Source organism: Pleurodeles waltl, chromosome 7 (genome assembly GCF_031143425.1).
Source record: "Pleurodeles waltl isolate 20211129_DDA chromosome 7, aPleWal1.hap1.20221129, whole genome shotgun sequence".
NCBI classification, from domain to species: Eukaryota; Metazoa; Chordata; class Amphibia; order Caudata; family Salamandridae; genus Pleurodeles; species Pleurodeles waltl.
The window spans coordinates 359,488,807-359,507,203 of NC_090446.1; positions in this window are offsets into that span (position 1 = coordinate 359,488,807).

An 18,397-nucleotide genomic window follows, 5' to 3' on the forward strand; every position below is an offset into this window, starting at 1 on the left:
CTGGGGCTTCCTTCTGGTACAGTAGTAGCTCAGGGCGAGCTGTTTTGCTTGGTTTCCAATGTTGACTGACCAGTACCTGGAGTATTGGAACGACTTGGCCACTGGAGGGCGCAGTGCTACCACTCTTAGCACACGTGCGGGGTTTGTCCTGGCAATTGTTGGTGTATTGTCAGGTCTGGCTGCAACTTCTGGTTCGGGAGATATTGGCCGGTCAGTGAAGTGACCCTCACTGGCTTGTTGGTTCTTGCTTTGTTGTTGAGTGGTGCCTCCATTCAGAAGGGAGATCTGAGGTGATTTCTAAAGCCTGGAGGTCCCCTAGGTTGCTAGGGTCAGTCCAGTGTCCAGCTCCTCCGCAGCAGCGATTATCATGTCTTGGGTGCAGCACGCGGGGTTTGGCGCCTTTTCTTGATGCAGCAGGTCCACAGTTCTCTTGCTTTCAAATCTGATCTCTTGGTCTAGGGATACCCACTAAATACTGAATTTAGTGGGTATTTTAGGGGAACCTGGTAGTGTCTAATGGAACACTTACCTTTGGGTGGCTACACCCACTATAGTGTCCACTTCCTGTGGGAAGGGTCACTACCCCAAACCTCATTGGCTATTTTCCTCTACCCAAAGATGGAGGAAGCTGAAAAAGAGGGTCCACCTCACAGGCAACACCTGTGGGTTGGTGCATGCCAGGTGAGACCACTCCTCCCACCCTTTGTAAGGTTTCCCACCTTTGCTCCAGCCAAAAGTGGGGATTTACAAAGCGGGGTGCCATCTGCTGCTAGTAACAGGCTTCGGGGTTGAGCTTCAAGGGCAGTAATCCCTTTGGAACTCACCGCCAGGACAGTGCACATTCCTGGGGGAGGGTTGTTAGCTCATCCACCCAGGAAGGGCATTTTCTTACAAACCGGAGAGGCAGGCCTCTCCGCCAAGGTTTATAAATTGGCTGTCTGGAGGTGAGAGCTGGATAAGACCAGTCAGCAACCATGCCAGGATAGTTAGCTTTTGCAGGGGGCACCTCTCAGGTGGCCCCTCCGTACATTTAGGAATAAATCCAAGACTGGCACCAGTTTGGATTTATCATTCTGAGTTGTTTGATACCAAACAATCCAGGGTTCAGAGTGGCCATCATGTAGCTGGGAAACTCATGTTGACCAGAGTCCTGTAGATGTATAATAATGGATGCTCGGTTCACTCAATATGTCCCACGTTTGGCAAAGACACTGTGGGGGCATAATGCTCATGCAACTACGCACTCACATACAATAGGGCTATAAGGTCTGCAGGAGCGGTGGCTTCCCCACAGTAAATGCAGTGTATGGTGGACAGGCATATGGGCAGTGTGCCATGCTGAGTTTGAGTTTTAGGTTTTCACCATAACACTCAGCCTGCAATGGCAGGGCTGGGTGCATCTGGATACATGGCCCTAGAAGGTGGCGCAATCAGTGCTGCTTCCCCCAGGGGTCTACCCAGAGCACCCCATGCTCTGGGCACCTAGGTGCCGCTTTAATAGGAACTTTTAGTGGTAGCTAAGGGTGTATCCAATTGTGCCAATGTATCACAACAGATTTAGAGAAAGAGCTCTGGCCCAGGGAACCTGGTTAGCAGGGGCCCTGAACACTACAATTTCTAGAACACATCAACATCAGGCTAAAAGTTGGGAGATAACCATGTCAAAAAGAAGCCCTCTGTCACACTCCCCCACCCCCCATAACGAAAGAAGATGAGACTACCCTTGCCCTAGTGAGTCTTCATCACCTTAGTGGCAGAACCTGGAGATGCCATCTGCACTGGCATGAGCAGTTCAAGGTTTGTGTTCCACTTGAAAGTCCATCCCCTGTAGGGAAATGGACTACCTAATCAGTTAGGGGTTTTCATCTTTCATTTGTTGTAGCCATCTGAGAGGCCTGTGGTCAGTCTGAACTGTGAAGTGAGAGCCAAACAAGTATGGCCTCAGCTTCTTCTAGTCCCAAACCACAGCAAAGGCTTCCCTTTCTATGGCACTCCCTTTTTATCCCCTAAGGATTAGTATCTTGCTTGTAAAAGCAACTGGCTGGTCATGTCCATCATAATGTTTCTGGGAAAGGGCCACTCCTATCCTTGTTTCAGATGCATCAGTTTGGACTATGAATTCCCTGGAGTAGTCTGGTGCTTGTAGAACTGGAGCAGAGCACATAGCTTCCTTCAGAGTGCAAAGGCCTTTTGACAACTCACTGTTTAGTGGATCTTCTTGGGCATTTTCTTGGGGGTGAGCTCTGAGCGGGGGCAACTATTGTGCAATAATCTTTCACACACCTTCTTTAATACCCATTCAAGCCAAGGAATGCCCTGACTTGTGTCAGAGGTGAGAGAGCTTCACAAGCCAGAATAGTCTGAATCTTGGATTGGAGGGGTTGCACTTGGCCTCCACCAACCAGGTAGCCCAAGTAAACAACTTTTCCCTGCCCTATCTGACACTTACTGGCTTTCATAGTAAGGCCTGCCTTATGCAGTGCCTCAAGGACCTTTCCAAGGTGGATCAGGTGATCCTTCCAGGTGGAACTGTAGACAGCTATGTCATCTTAGTAAGCTGCACTAAATGTTTCCAGTATAGCAAGGACTTGGTTCACCAACTTCTAGAAAGTGGCAGGTGCATTAAGGGCATAACAGTGAACTGATCTGCCCACTAGGAGTAGAAAAAGGCTGAGCTCTCTTTTGCTCCTGGGGTCAGACCAATCTGCCAGTACCCAGATGTTAAATCAAAGGAACTCAGATATTTGGTTGCCCCTTATCTGTCTATGAGCTCATCAGCTCTTGGAATTGGGTATGCATCTGTCTTTGTCACAGAGTTGAGGCCCCTGTAGTCCTTACAGAACCTCATTTCCTTTTTTTCTCATTTGTAGAGAGGCCTAAGGACTAAAACTACTGGGCTAGCCCAGGGATTGTCAAAGAATGCAATGACACCCAAATCCAGCATTGTTTTTACTTCTGCCTCTATGCTCTCTCTGACATGGTCTGACTGTCCATAGATTTTGGCCCATATTTATACTTTCTTAGCGCTGCATTTGTGCCATTTTTTGATGCAAAATCGGCGCAAACGTACAAAATACAATTGTATTTTGTAAGTTTGCGCTGTTTTTGTGTAAAAAAATGACACAAATGTGGCTCTAAGAAAGTATAAATATGGGCCCTTTGATTTTGACAGGCAAGCTGTAACCAGTGTCCACATAATGGGTATACCAGTTTATCTTTCCAGGGGTCAGAGAGAAGAGTTCAGCATACTGGTTGAGGATTTACCTGCAATCAGTTTGCTGTTGTCCTTTGAGGGTGTCTGACAGGACCACTACATCCACAGAACCATCTTGTGGGTAGCTGGAGAGGAGATTAGGGAGAGGCTCACTCTCATCTTCCTGTCCCTCATCTGTAACAATGTGCATGGTCACATCAGCTCTGTCATAAAAGGGTTTTAGGTGGTTGACATAGATGATTCTTTTGGGGTTTTTGCAACTTCCTAGGTCAACTAAGCAAGTGACCTCCCATTTTCTTTCAAGTATGGGATAGGGCCCAGACCATTTGTCCTGGAGGGCTCTTGGAGCAACAGGCTCCAACACCCAAACTTTCAGCCATGGTTGGAACTCCACCATAGCAGATTTCTGGTCATACCAGAGCTTTTGAAGCTCTTGGCTGGCCTGAAGATTTTTGCTGACTTTTTCCATGTACTCAGCCATTCTTGAACGTAGGCCATGCACATAGTCCTCAATATCCTGTTTGGGTTCTTTGAGATGTTTCTCCCTGCCTTCACTAACAAGATTTAGGCCCTCATTATGATCCTGGCAGTCTTCTGACCCCCAAGGCCACTGTGGCGGTTTCACCACCAACAAGCTTGTAGTGAAGACCACCACATTATGAGTGTGGTGGGGTGGCCTCTGTCGACCTGCCACATCCCCACTCATATCATCAGGGCAGTTGGACCCGCTGGGCCGGAGATGAGCATCTCTGACCCGGCGGTCCACAGAAGACCTCCAGCAGTATTTTGAGACGGCTTTCCACCTGGGTTTCCGCGGCGGTAGCACCGCCATGAAAACCCTGGCAGAAAGGCTACCGGTGACAGGGAATTTCTTCCCTGTCACCTGCAAAGGACTCCCCCACCACCCCCCAGCAAGCACAAACCCCCCACCGCCCACTCCCCTCTACATACAACGCCAGTCAACCCCCCACCCCAGGTACAGCGGGCAAGGAAGTAGGACATCCCATCTCCTTCTGAGTTTTTCAGGGAGTCCTTCAATCATGCCTTTTAGGGTGAGGTTGACTCTTTCCACCAGCCCATTGGTTTATGGATGGTATGCGGTAGTGAATTTATAGGTCACTCCATATTCCTGCCACATGTGTTTTAAGTATGCATACATGACGTTTGACCCTCTGTCTGATACTACCTCCTTAGGGAACCCTACCCTGGTGAAGATACCCAGGAGAGCTTTTGCAACTGCAGGTGGAGTGATGGACCTATGGGGTATTGCTTCAGGATACCTAGTGGCATGGTCTGCTACCACTAGTATGTATCTGTATCCTGATCCTGTTTGAGGGTCAAGGGGGCCTGCAATGTCGACCCCTACCCTTTCAAAGGGTACCTCAGCCACTGGAAGGGGCATTAAAGGGGCCTTTAAGTGCCCACCTGATTTGACACTGGCCTGGCAGGTGGGGCAGGGCTGGCAAAAGTCATTAGCCATTCCTGGCCAATAAAAATGGTTAACTAACCAACTCCAAGTTTTGTTTTGGCCCAGATGCCCTGCTAGGGGAATGTCATGGGCTAGAGTGTGAAGAAATTCTCTGAACTTTTGGGGCACTACCATCCTCCTGGTTGCACCAGGTATGAGGTCTCTGGCCTCAGTGTAAAGGAGTTCCTCCTCCAAAGAGACCCTGTGGGTACCACTGACATTTCCTATCTCCTCCTGAGCAGCTTCAAGAGTGGGACAGATTCTCAGCCCCTGGCACAGATTTTCCCTAGAGGGTCAACCTGGGCCCAAGAGCTCTGGGTGGTATGGCCCAAGCTCTTCAGGCTCAGTTCCCTCTAAGGTGGGTGACTCCTCTTCCTGAGAAGAAGGGTCCTGTCTTGTGATCTGTTTTGAAGCTGGTCCCCCACTCTTCTTGCCTTTTCTCTCGAGAGGCTGGTCTACTATTTCAGGATCTAGCTCTCCTTTTTCCATCAGAAGTTTGCTCTGTGCCCTTGTCTTGACACATGCCCACTCAAGATCCCTAACATTGCTGTATGGGTCTCTAGTTCTACTTCAGCCCAGGGGGAATGCTCCAGGTGTTTTCCAAGCAGGCAATCTACAGGGATGGATGAAGACTCAACCACTTCTTTTTTCCCTACTACTTCCCCCCAATCAAAGGTTACTATTGCCTTGGGATGGAATGTGGTCTCATTGACAGCATTGGTGACAGGATAAGACCTCCCTACTAGGAACTGATTTGAGTGGACCAGGTGCTGAGTTACCATGGTTATTCTAGCCCCTTTGTTCCTCAATGCTTCTATCTTTTCCCCATTAATCAAAGGGTGCTGCTTGTATTTCTGCATGTTACTTGGCCAAGCAGCACAGGATAAGTCTTCCCCACCCTCAGTGACTAATGTTGCCTCTGTGGGGAAACTGACATGGTCAGGACACAACTCTGAACCCGTCTGGATATTGCCAACTGCATTTACTGCAGGTTGACTAGAAGCATTTTTCTTGTTTTTACAGCCAGAGTCTCCAGTTTGGTGCCCTTTGGTTTTGCAATCGTGGGACCAAGCCTTGCTGGAGTCAAAGTGTTTCCCTTTGTACCCACCCCTGGACTGTGAGTAGTCTCTGGGCCCACCCTGCTGGACAGATTTATGGGGGCCTTGAGAAGACTCTTTGTTATTTTTACCCTGGCTCCCATCTTTCCTTCGGGAGGTGGAGGGGAGTTGGCCTTTTTCTTTGGGTCTCCCCCACCAGTGCTAGTTTTGGTCACCCTTGTTTTGACCAAGTGGTCTGCCTTCCTACCCAATTCTTGAGGGGAAAGTGGACCCAGGTCTACCAGATGTTGATGTAGCCTATCATTGGAACAGTTACTAAGCAGATGCTCTTTCATCACCAGGTTATACAGCCCATCATAATCTTGTACCTTGTTCCCAGCTAACCAACCTCCCAGCTTTGTTACTGAATAGTCCACAAAGTCTATCCAGGTCTAGCTCAGGGATTTTTGAGACTCCCTGAACTTCATCCTGTACTCTTCAGTTGTAAACCAAAGCCCTCAATCAGGGTACCCTTCATGAGGTCATAGGATTTAAAATCTGTCTCATTCAGTGTCAGGAGCCTATCTCTGAACTTTCCTGAGAATAACTCCCACATCAGTGTGCCCCAATGTTTCTTTTCAGTTTGCCATGCAATGCAGGCTCTTTCAAAGGCAGAAAACCATTTTACTATCTCATCCCCTTCAGTTAAGGGAGGGACAAATCCTTTTGGGAGTTTGAGGTTGAAAGCGTTTTCTTTCAACAATTGAATGCTGCCACCAGAAATGGGTCCTCAGCCCATCTCTTTTCTTTGTTTTTCAATTTCCAAGGGCAGACTCTCTCAGGACAGTCTTTTGGTCAGCCTGACAATATCCAGGTCTGTCTCTGTGAGTGCTCTAGAGCTGCTGAGGGAAGAGGAGCTTCCTGCATCCCGATTCTCCACAGGATACTCACCCATCACAGATGCATCATCATCATTTATCTCATCTGTTGGGTTATTGCTTTCATACTAGGCCACCAGACACCTAAGTTTCTCTGTTTTGTTTTCCACTCTGAATTTTGTATAGTCTGCAGAGTTTCCTTGATTAGTTATAGCTATATGCCTCATACGGTTCCAGGTCGAGATCCAGGGTTCTAACCTCTGTCTCAGACATACTTATTTGACTAAAGTTGGGACCTTTTTTAGAAATTTAGAATCCCCTTTTTGGAGAGGCCAACTAAAGTAAGGACTTTTAAAACTTTTTGCTAGAGTTGTAGGGACCTAACCAGGGCCCTAACAATTATTTTTAAAATTTGCAAAAAATGTTAGCCAATTAGAAAATCAAAAATAATTAACTAAAGGCAATTTGGAGATTTATCTGTGTGCTTGCAACATTGACAAAGTGCTATCAGCAATTGCAAAGTCTTTATCCCACCGCTATATACCAAATGTAGGAGGCTGGCGCTCTATGTACTGTACAAACTAGGTACACTGTGTAGGGGGTCCAGGCAACCACATGTTGTCTTCAAGAGGCAAAAACTAGATCACCTAATGGTCTAATTTTTGAGGTAGCTTCGTCAAGCAGTTAGGCCAATCTTAGAGAAGTGCAAAGCATTTGTTGTACTCAAAGTATCAATCATGCGACTCACACACTCAATGGAATAATATGAGACCAATTTATGAAAATACTTCACATTTCTATATACGTTTTAAGACCAAGATTGTCAAAATTGGTTAAGTACTTGTCAAGTTATGAATTTTTGAAATTGTAATAAATGCAGTCTTTCTGTGCTTAATTACGCACCATATGAATGAATGGAGGACCACCTATAAAAATACATAAAAAATAGTACAGTTGCTTTACTAAGTTTATCTTTAGCAGGTGGGTCGCAGACATCAGTGGGCACAATGTACCAGCAGGAGAAGTTTGGGCAGCTTCCAGTTTGGGTGGGAGCAGCTTTGGAAAGACTCTTGCAGCTGGTGCAGGGCCACTGCAAGGGACCACTTCGAAAGGGTCTGTAGGGGCAGGTTTAAAATTGGTGCCTTTGGGTCACCTTGTGGTGTTGAGGTCGGAAAGGGGTGAAGGACCCTTGGGGCACAGCTGGTTCCTTGTTGCAGGGCGCAGGGTGGCCTGGTGCAGGGCAAGTTGTTGATCCAAGGGCTGTGTGCAAAGATGCCTCTCTGGTCCAGATGCAGGTCGCAGTCATGGTCGATTGCTGGACAACGGGGGCACTCTGGCGGGAGGTCCAGGGTGTTCCTCAAGTCCCTTGACTTGACCTTCCTCTGGTCCAGTGGCAGCTCAGTGGGAGCTGTTTTGCTTGGTTTCTAATGTCCACTGACTAGTAAATGGGGTATTGGCATGACTCGGCCACTGGAGGGTGCAGTGCTACCAAACTTGTCACACTTGTGGGGTTTGTCCTGACAGTCATCGGTGAGTCATTGGATCTGGCTACACCTTCCAGTTCGGGAGATATCGACCTCTCTGAGAAGTGACCCTCACTGGCTTGTTGGTTCTTGCTTTGTTGTTGAGTGGTGCCCATGACTCAGAAGGGAGATCTGGGGCAATTTGTGAAGCTGGAGGTCCCCTGGGTTTCTTTGGGTCAGGTTAGTGTCTAGCTCCTCCGCAGTGGCTATTTTCAGGTCCTGGGTGCAGCAGGCAGGGTTTGGCACCTTTTCTTGATGCAGCAGGTCCACAGTACAGTTGCTTTGAAACTTCTTTGGTGCTGGTCTTTTTTTCCCTTTGAAATCTGATCTCTTGGTCTAGGGATTCCCACTAAATACTGAATTGAGTGGGCGTTTTAGGGGGAGCTTGGTAGTGTCTAATGGGACACCCACCTATGGGTGGCTACACCCACTACAGTGACCACTAGAGAAGGGGGAAACTGGAAAAGAGGGTCCACCTTGCAGGCAACAGCTTTAGGGGTCGTGCACGCCAGGTGAGGCTACTTCTCCTAACCTTTGTTAGTTTTTTTACCTTTGCTCCCACCAAAAGTGGGGATTTTCAAAGGGGGATGCCATCTGCTGCTGTACTAGCAGGCTTGGGGGTCGAGTTCCAAGGGTGGTAAGCCCTTTGAAGCTCACCACCAGGACAGTGCAAATTCCTGAGGGATGGTGTGTTAGCTGCTCCACCCAGGAAGGGCATTTTCTTACAAATTAGAGAGGCAGGCCTCTCCCCAAGGTTTGAATATTGGCTGTCTGCAGATGGCAGCTGGATAAGACCAGTCAGCAACCATGCCAGGATAGTTAGCTTTTACAGGGGCACCTCTATGGTAGCACTGGGTACATTTAGGAATAAATCCAAGACTAGCACCAGTTTGGATTCGTCATTCTGAGTTGTTTGATACCAAACAACCCAGGGTTCAGAGTGCCCATCATGTAGCTGGGAAGCTCGTTTTGACCAGTGTCCAGCACATGTATGAAAATAGCTGCTCTGTTCACTCAGTATGTCCTAGGTTTGGCAAGGACATGGTGGGGGCATATTGCTCATGATGCTATGCCCTCACATATAATATGGAGCACCTTGCCTTAGGGCTATAAGGCCTGCCAGAGGGATGGCTTACCCAAAGCACATTCAGTGTGTGGTGGACAGGCACACAGGCAGTGTGCCATGTTGAGTTTGGGTTTTAGGTTTGCACCAGAACACTCAGCTTGCAATGGCAGGGCTGGGTGCATCTGGATACATGGCCCTAGAAGGTGGTGCAATCAGTGATGCTTCCCTCAGGGGCCTATCCATAGCACCCCATGCTCTGGGCACCTAGGTGCCCCTTTACTAGGAACTTATAGTGGTAGCTAAGGGTGTATCCAATTGTGCCAATGTATCACAACAGATTTAGAGAAAGAGCTCTGGCCCAGGGAACCTGGTTAGCAGGGGCCCTGGGCACTACAATTTCTATAACACATCAACATCAGCGAAAAAGTGGGCAGATAACCATATCAAAAAGAGACCCTCTCTCACAAGAGTAAGTCAGGATATGCCTTCCAAACAACAGTTTATGAAGGGCAGATGTGGTTTGAATTGTCTCTGGCACCATACACATAGCTCACATTACAAACAACTGACACATACAACATGCATACAATGTTCATGCTGCCATTCAAATACATGTGCCATTACAATGATAACATCCATAAGATAAGAGATGTCTGGGGATGGCTGTTATGTCAACTCGCCTAGTTATGTGCCTCCAACACAAGGTGGATCAGGGTACACTAAATAAACGCGTAGCACAATGTATCAGAACTCAACATGTGGCACTGAACAAACATACATGCACATTGACTCCCCTATTGATGGACACTGACTGCATCTACAGGGCTTTGAGTTCACGTTCTGCCACACATGGTCACCCTCTCTACTGTGAGTGTAGTAGGCTTGCCTGGTTTGTGGTGGGTACGTATGGTACTTACACCTTATATCAGGTCCAGTTATCCCTCATTAGTGAAATGTAGGCAGTGTCTAGAAGCCAGGCTCTTTAGAGGTAGCTGTAGCTGAGCAGCCAAGGCTTATCTAGGAGACATGCAAAGCTCATGCAATACCATTGTTGTCACACAGTACTCACACACATGAAAGAAAATACTCAGTGTTACAAAAAGAAATGTACTTTATTTTAGTGACACAAATGCAAAAAATACCATAGAGACTATACTCCCTTAGGAGTTAAGTAATATACAAATTATATACACTAGTTTGCAAAAACAGGTTTTAAACAGTTAAAAAACAGTGCAATTAGTGAAAATCACAATAGATAGAAATGGGCCTAGGGGAACACAAACGATATACTAAGTGGAATGTGAATGTTGGTTTCCCACCTAGGTGAGTGTAGTGTGTAGAGGGGCACTGGGAGTATTAGAAAACACCAAAGGTAAGTAATAGAACACACCCCAGAGCCTACGGAAGCAGGAATAAATCATAGTAACTTTCCTAGAACACAGAGAAACACAAGAAAGAAGATTATGCAAGAACCAGAAGAGACTGCAAGACATCAACAGTGGATTCCTGGACCTGTGGAGGAAGGGGACCAAGTCCAAGAAGCACAGAAGAGTCCAGGGAGAACAGGAGCCCCTGCTAACCCAGCAGAAGGTGCAAAAGAAGAACCACAGGTGAAGAACAACAGTCAGTATTGCACCAAACAAGACAGATGTCGGTTCCTAGTTGGTGCAGATGATGTCCCATGGAGGATTGCAGTCTAGTTTGTGTTGCTGGAGCCTGCCACCAAGCCTTGGCACATGCAAAGCATGCGGTTACTGTAAAATGGCGCTGCCCAGGACCAGGAGGGACCTGGTGGACTCTACCCAGGAGGGGAAGTCAGAGGGGGCTCTCAGCAACTCAGAAGACCAGGCAGCATGCAGAGGAGTCCCAGAGCATGGGGACAAAAAAGGTGCAAAAGGGAGGCCCATGCAGCACTACAACAAAGGATCCCATGCTGCCGGAGAACCACTTAGGAAGATGTGCACCACAGGATAGAGTGCTGGGGGCCAGAGCTGCACGGTACACAAAGAACTTCATGGAAGGATGCCAACAAGCCTTGGATCGTCGGGACCACTTCAGTCCACCACCTGTGATACAGGATTGAGGCAACTCGTCAGGAGAGGAGACCCACGCCACCAGTCATCAATGCAGAGATGTGCCTGTGACTTCTTCATTCTAAGGGAGATTCCGTTGCTTTTCTGGTGCAGGCTAAAGACAGGCTGTCCTCTGAGGATGCACAATCGGGAAACTGTTGCAGTTGCTGGCTGGAGCTGAAGATTCAATGTTGCAGAAGTTGTCTTTGCTTCTTTGTTACAGCTTGTAGGGTCCAGATGCAGTTTCTTCGGTGAGAAGGTGAAGTAAAGGATGCAGAGGATTCCTGCAGGAGTCTTCCAATCCGAATCTGAAGAACCGCACAAGGGAGAGACCCTAAATAGCCCAGAAAGTGGGGTTGGTCAGCTAAAAAGATAAGCACCTATCAGGGGGTGGCTCTGAAGTCACCTGCTGGCACTGGCTTCTCAGATGGTCCAAGAGCCCTGCCAACTTGGAGTCTAAGGCAGCAACCCCAGGGACTACTCTCTGGAGGAGCTCTGAGCACCACCCCTAGGGTGGTGGTGGACAGGGGAGTGGCCATTCCCCTTTCCTTTGTCCAGTTTTGCACCAGAGAAGGAACTGGGGGCCCCTGAAACGATGTAGGCTGGATTATGCAAGGAGGGCACCAAATGTGCCCTTCATAGCATTTCCAGTGGCTTGGGAAGGCTACCCCTCCCAAGCCTGTAACACCTATTTACAAAGGGAGAGGGTTTAACACCCCTCTCCCAAAGGAAATCCTTTGTTCTGCCTTCCTGGGCTTGAGCTGCTCAAGCAACAGGAGGGCAGAGACCTGTCTGAGAGGTGTCAGCAGCTGGGGCTGCCTGGAAAATCTCAGAAGGTTGGAATGGCAATACTGGGGGTCCTCTAAGGAGCCCCCAGAGTGCATGGAATCATGTAACCAATGCTTGAAAAAGACCTAGGGGTATGAGTCCAACTTGTTTGATACCAAACATGCCTATGTTCGGAGTTACCATTATGCAACTGGACATAGGTAGTAACCTATGTCTAGTACATGTGTAAAATGGCGCCCACACACTCAAGAGGTCCAGGAAAATGGCCCTGGAGTTCGTGGGGGCATATCTGCTAGTGCAGGTGTGCCCTCACACACAAGTACTCTGCACCCTGCCCTCAGGGCTGGAGGGCCTGCTATAGGGTGACTTATAAGTGACCTGGTGCAGTGTAAATGGCAGTGAAAGGGTGCATGCACCTTTTCACACAGGCTGCAATGAGAGTCCTGCAGAAGCCTTTGCATGAGCTCCCTATAGGTGGCAAAAGATATGCTGCAGCCCATAGGGATCCTCTAGAACCCCAATGCCCTGGGTACCTAGGTACCAAATACTAGAGACTTATAAGGGGTCACCAGTATGCCAATTGTGGGTGAAATACTGGGTTACCAGTATGCAACAACCAAAATTTAAGGGACAGAGCATAGCTATTGGGGTCCTGATTATCAGAATCCCAGTAGAAACAGTCAAACACACTGACAAACAGGCCAAAGGCGGGGGTAACCAAGCTAGAAAGAGGCTACTTTCCTTCAGTGAGGAGGTAATATATGTCAAAGTACAGAGAAAGATATGCACATGAGGCACTTTCCTGCTCCTATGGTGCACCATAGAGCTATCCATACAGGGGTTGGACCTCAGACACCAACTTATCAAACTCCTCTGGAGAGATGGCTAGGGCCGTATCACCTGCTGTACGTGGCATGATTTCCCTCCAGAGGTGGCACACAGCAGCTCAGGTAGTGGAGGTCTTGCTGGCAGCAGTGTCAGGAGTCAAGTGAGGGATTTTGCAGAACATGGTGGTCACGTCTGCCACTTACGAGGCGGTAACTGCCGGCGGACACAGCCATTGACCTACAACTGCCACTGGCATTAACGTTAGCCTATGGCTCTGTCTTCCGCAGTTGCAACCGCCTACCATCATGATTACTTCCGCAGGCAGTTCCCAATGTCCTGAGGAGTAAGTCAGGCAGCTGCAATTTTAGATGCCTGAAATGTATTATATGGCTCCAACAAATGCAACACACCTTCGAAATAGTTGGGTTTTGCATCATTAACTGTTTTTTCCTGTCATGTAGCTTCTACTATTCAGACACCATTGTTGTACATTGCTAGCCATATATGGTGATTTGCATTGGGACACAGCTTCTCCCGACAAAGGTCATTTTAATGCTTGGGACATCAAGTCACAGTCCGAGAGACATGTTTCCATTCATTAGCTTTATTTCGGTAAATATAAATACCATAAAAGCGCATCACACAAAAAAGGAACGGCAAGCTACATGATAAACAATTTAAGACATAAAAGATTGAAAAGGAGAAAAAAAAGAAAAGAGAAATATTTACACATAAGCAGTTCCCTCATGGAAAATCGCACCTTATAGTTATGTAAAAACGCATTATAGGTAAAAGAATAAGATACAAGCCTGGCAAACCATATCAGATAAAAAGGACATTTCGATTTAAAAAATATCTAAGAAAAATAAAAACAGCAGGTAGGGGATGCATCTGAAGCAATAAAAGTGATATGTGCATGCAATGATAAATCCATCAATTGTTGTTTACCACATTCATTGTTAAATTTCCCTCTGCTTTTTTAAGCGTGTTCAGTCTGATACGCCAGATTGAGTCTAAATATTTTGACAAACAACAAACCACTAAAACCGATGAATCAGATTTAAAAATTCTCAAAGCTAGCAAGCAGTTTTTAAAACCCTTACTTCTGCACAGAGGAATGATCCAACGGGCTCTTTGTTTGGGGTATGCGGGGCATTGGAAGAGAATATGAGTTACTGATTCTTCTCTAGCACAGCCCATCGGACACATCTTAGAAGAACAACTAAAATTAGGCCATTTATAAGTGAGGGAACGCTAAAGACATGTTTTGTTGCACAGTTTTTTGATGACCAGTTACATGATGAGTACACATGTGTGGCAGAGGGGTTGACATGTAACTGCTGCGAGATTATCAGATGTGATGGGTACTGTTTATCATGTCCAAACCTCAATACATGCCTTGTCACACTTTAACATTGACATGGATCCTGTCTGTTACAAGGGACACAACGAATAAAGGCAATACTCATGCCTTGTCATACCTAGGTAACAAGAGAGGGGAAGGATCAGACAACCTCCTGTCTATCGTCCACTTGCAGACCTTCAGCCCATGGAAGAAAGCCACATCATCCAGATCTACCGTTTGAATTGGCTAACAACTGTGGACCTATGTCGTCAGTTGGAGCCAGATCTGATGCCTCCCATTCGTCATCTAAATAGCATACCACCCATTGCACAAATTATAGAGGTTTTGCACTTCCTAGCACCGGGTCCTTCCAAAACAAAATGGCCCTATCTGCTAGGATGTCCCAGCCTATGTTCAGTCTGGATTTGAAGGATATACTCTCAGCAATGTTAAAACACCTGGGCAGCTATATCCGCTTTCGTCAACGTGAGGATTTGACCCATGTGAAGGCTGACTTCTATAGTTTGGCACACATCTCACATCTGGTGGGAGCGATTGATGACACACATGTTGTCTTGGTCCCACCCCATGACAATGAACAATAATACTGCAACAGAAAGAGCTACCATTTCATTAATGTCCAAGTGGTTTGTTTAGGGGATCTCTACATTTCACAAGTCTGTGCCTATTTTCCGTGTTCAGTCCGTGGTGCCTTCATCATGTGGAACAGTGCAATCCCTGTACTGATGTAATGACTGTACTCAGAGAGGGACTGGCTGGTTGGTAAGTCAATTCTGTCCTGTTTGTGTGTGTGCAATGTCTTTTGCAACAAATCCAATGAAAGGGACTGATGGTGGCACATATGTTCCATTCCATAACAGGGGACTCTGCATACCCAAACCATCCATGGTTGTTGATGCTATTGAAGAACCCAGTTATGCCAGGGGATATCTGCTTCAACGGTGCCCATGAAAGAACACACCATGTCATGGAGTGGGCTTCTAGGCTCCTGAAGGCCAGATTTAGGTGTCTGAACAAGACAGGTGGAGCCTTCTTTTACTCTCCAGAAAAAGTGCATAAGATCATTGTGGCCTGATGCATGCTCCACAACATTGCCCTGCGGAGGGATATCCCATACATCCCAGATGAGGGGGAGCCTGCAGTGCCACCGGTGAGAATTGTGAAATGCCAAGTGAGGATAACAGTGATGAGGAGGAAGGTGAAGACTTGGTGGCAGATCTCATCAATCACTACTTTACCTAAGTGTAAGTAAGTGTTGGTATATTATCACTGTGACTGTCTGAGGAACTGTAATTGTCAAGATGTGTGCACTAGGGTGTTTTTCCTACAGATTGTGGATGTAATGCTTTTCCGTATACATCCAAGCTTTGCTTGCTAAGTCAGACTTTACGATTTCACTACCTCGGTAATCTGCATTTTTTGTCTCACTGCAATGTAAGTTTATCCACTGATGTTTGATATGAGCTTATGATCATAGGTATAAATTCCCAACCTAAACTCCTTGTATTACTCATTGTCCAGGTACCTTCACCATGCCATCCTTATGTGTGCATTTCAGAGTTGTGACAATGGCTGGTATCTGATTCTGTTCTGGCATAGGAAAAGGACATGGATTGATCCAGGTAATTTTGGTCACAGATTTAGGGTGTATGAATCCTGTGCCAAGGCAGCTTGGACAGTGTGTGAATGAAAATCTGAAGTGCAGGATATACTGGTTTGATGTGGTGTGTTGGTCCAGTTGTCACATGTATGCAATCATATGGCCTTGAGACATGTTCTAATCAAGTGCAATCCATTCATTCTCCTTTCACACTGTGTTAACAATGATCCTGTATGACCTGTTTGTAGCTGTCGATGTGTTTTATCTTTGCAGGCCAGAGTGCATGTGCTACAACACTGACATAGTTTGTATCATACCCAAAGATGATTTGTAATTGTAATGGGATAGACCCATGATCAGGGGCTGTTGTACTGCCCTCTGTCTGTGCCATGGCTTATATAATGTTGACAGCCTATGTGCTGTACAGTGCAATAAAATGTTTGGTGTGACTAGACACTTCAATCAGTGTGTTGCTATTAATAACCAGCGTGACATATCCTTCCTTCTATTACCGTCTTGTGTCTTCCTCATGTGCATCACAAGGGCTTACATCTCAACTTTTCAACATGTGGAACAGAAGCAAGCAGGCAATGTGTTTCTGATTGGTGAGTTTATTTACATAGGAGCAGGGAATTATAAAAACTGATGCTAGAGGAGAGGAAAGTAAGTGGATCAGTCATGGTGGATGAAATCATATTAGTAGATGCCACAACATTTGGAGTCCAAAGCCCAGTGCCCTACTACCCTGGAAGATGGAAAATGGTAGGAGAACAGTCAACAGAGTTAGTAATTGGCACACAAAGGAGTTCAATCAGGAAGAGGTTACTTCCTGGCAGTGGTTGGTGTCTTGCCATCTTCACCTTCTGAAGTATTGGGTTGATGTCCCGCTTGTGTGGGGGGTCTGCATCTAAAGATGCAGGGGTGTCTGAGGCGGGGGCTTTCCCTGACAGGGCCTCCCTTCTAGTGGCTGACACTGATGTAGGGCCTGGTGTTGCTGGGCCAAAAGATGGGGGTGTGGTGTTGATCACGGTTCCTGATCAGGGTACTGCTAATCTACCCGATAGGGAGGCCAGGGTGGTGTTTGTGGCCTTCCATTTTTCAATGACTCTCAATGGAAGTTCCTCTACAGCTGCTTGATTTCCCTGAGTTCAGTAAGTACCTGGCACATCACACCTTGGGATTGTTGACAGGCTCCCAAGATTTGGCTGATGGTGTCCTGGCCAGGATCATCCCCAGTGGCCTCATGCTGCTGACCACAACAGCCCTCCTATGCACCCTACCCCCACCTGGCTATCCCCTGGCACAGATTACCCCCTACCACTGGTTCCAGGGCCATCATTGTCGGAGGTGTGTTGGTGTGACTCAGGATCCTGAACGGATGGGGCACAAGATCGCAGCCACTTCCCTTGGGACACAGGTTGGGGGCCAGAATTGTCCTCAACATTCAGACATCCAGAGGTGTTGTTGTCACTGAGGGCTATATCCATGGGGGTAATGGCAGTCTCTTCAGCGGTTTCGGTGTTCCGAGTGGCAGGTCGACCTGTGATGTGAGAGATTCAATGTTGCAGGTTGTATTGTGATATCTGCCTCCAATAGTTTACAATGACATTCAGCCAAAGCCTTGAAGGCGTTGGACTGGCAGGTTTTCCTTGTGACTCGTACACAGTCTGAGATATGTCAATTCACTTTCAGTCAACCAGCTGCGGAATGTATGAATTCATGAGCACTTGGGAGGATGGTCATAGACTTACATCTTGCCAGCAGTACAGGCAAAACAGTGGCTGGGCAGGATGTGGCTTTGATCCTTTTATGTCCTAGTTGATTGTCATGCAGGCAGACCCTGGACATTGTTGTATATGTGACTGTAGTCATTGTGTGGTTAGTGCATTATGAATGTGTCTGCTGCCAAAACCATTCATGTGATGCATCTTGAGGCATTTTGGTCATGTTTTTTGGGTGCACACAGTTTGAGCTGTCCTTCCAGTCCCCAATAATTTCAACTTGGCTTACTGTTCATGATGGATCTGGTTGTTTAGCCACATCACAGTGTGCCATGATCTGTCTCTTGGTCCCTCCAGGCAAGTAAAGTTCAATTGTGAGTTCACAAACAGATGCATTGTGACATATGTACAGTATCCTGGTGATTGGAGTTACAGGGACTGGCCCTCCAGGAATTTACAGTAATGTTACTCCAATTTCTACAGAGTAGACATAGGGTATCCTCCTATGTGTATACACTTCTATTGCAAGTTCACAAACAAGGATATTTGGACAGATGCACACTGTTTGGATTTTGTGAGACAGCCTCCTGGCCTTAGCAGTCATGTCACTCCCTGTACTTCATGAAGTTGTTATATGTTATACCCCCAGGTGAGTGCTCTTCATGTGGGAATTCTCAAAGAAGGGTATTTTGGCAAGTGTACACTGGACTGTTGTTTGGAGAAACAGTAAGGGAGCCTCCTGTGGGCTGCAGCCAAGTAACTCCCTGTATTACACACACTGTACTGGTGGTTTCCTCCCAGATGAGTACACTTCACTGATGATTTGGGGAGGACA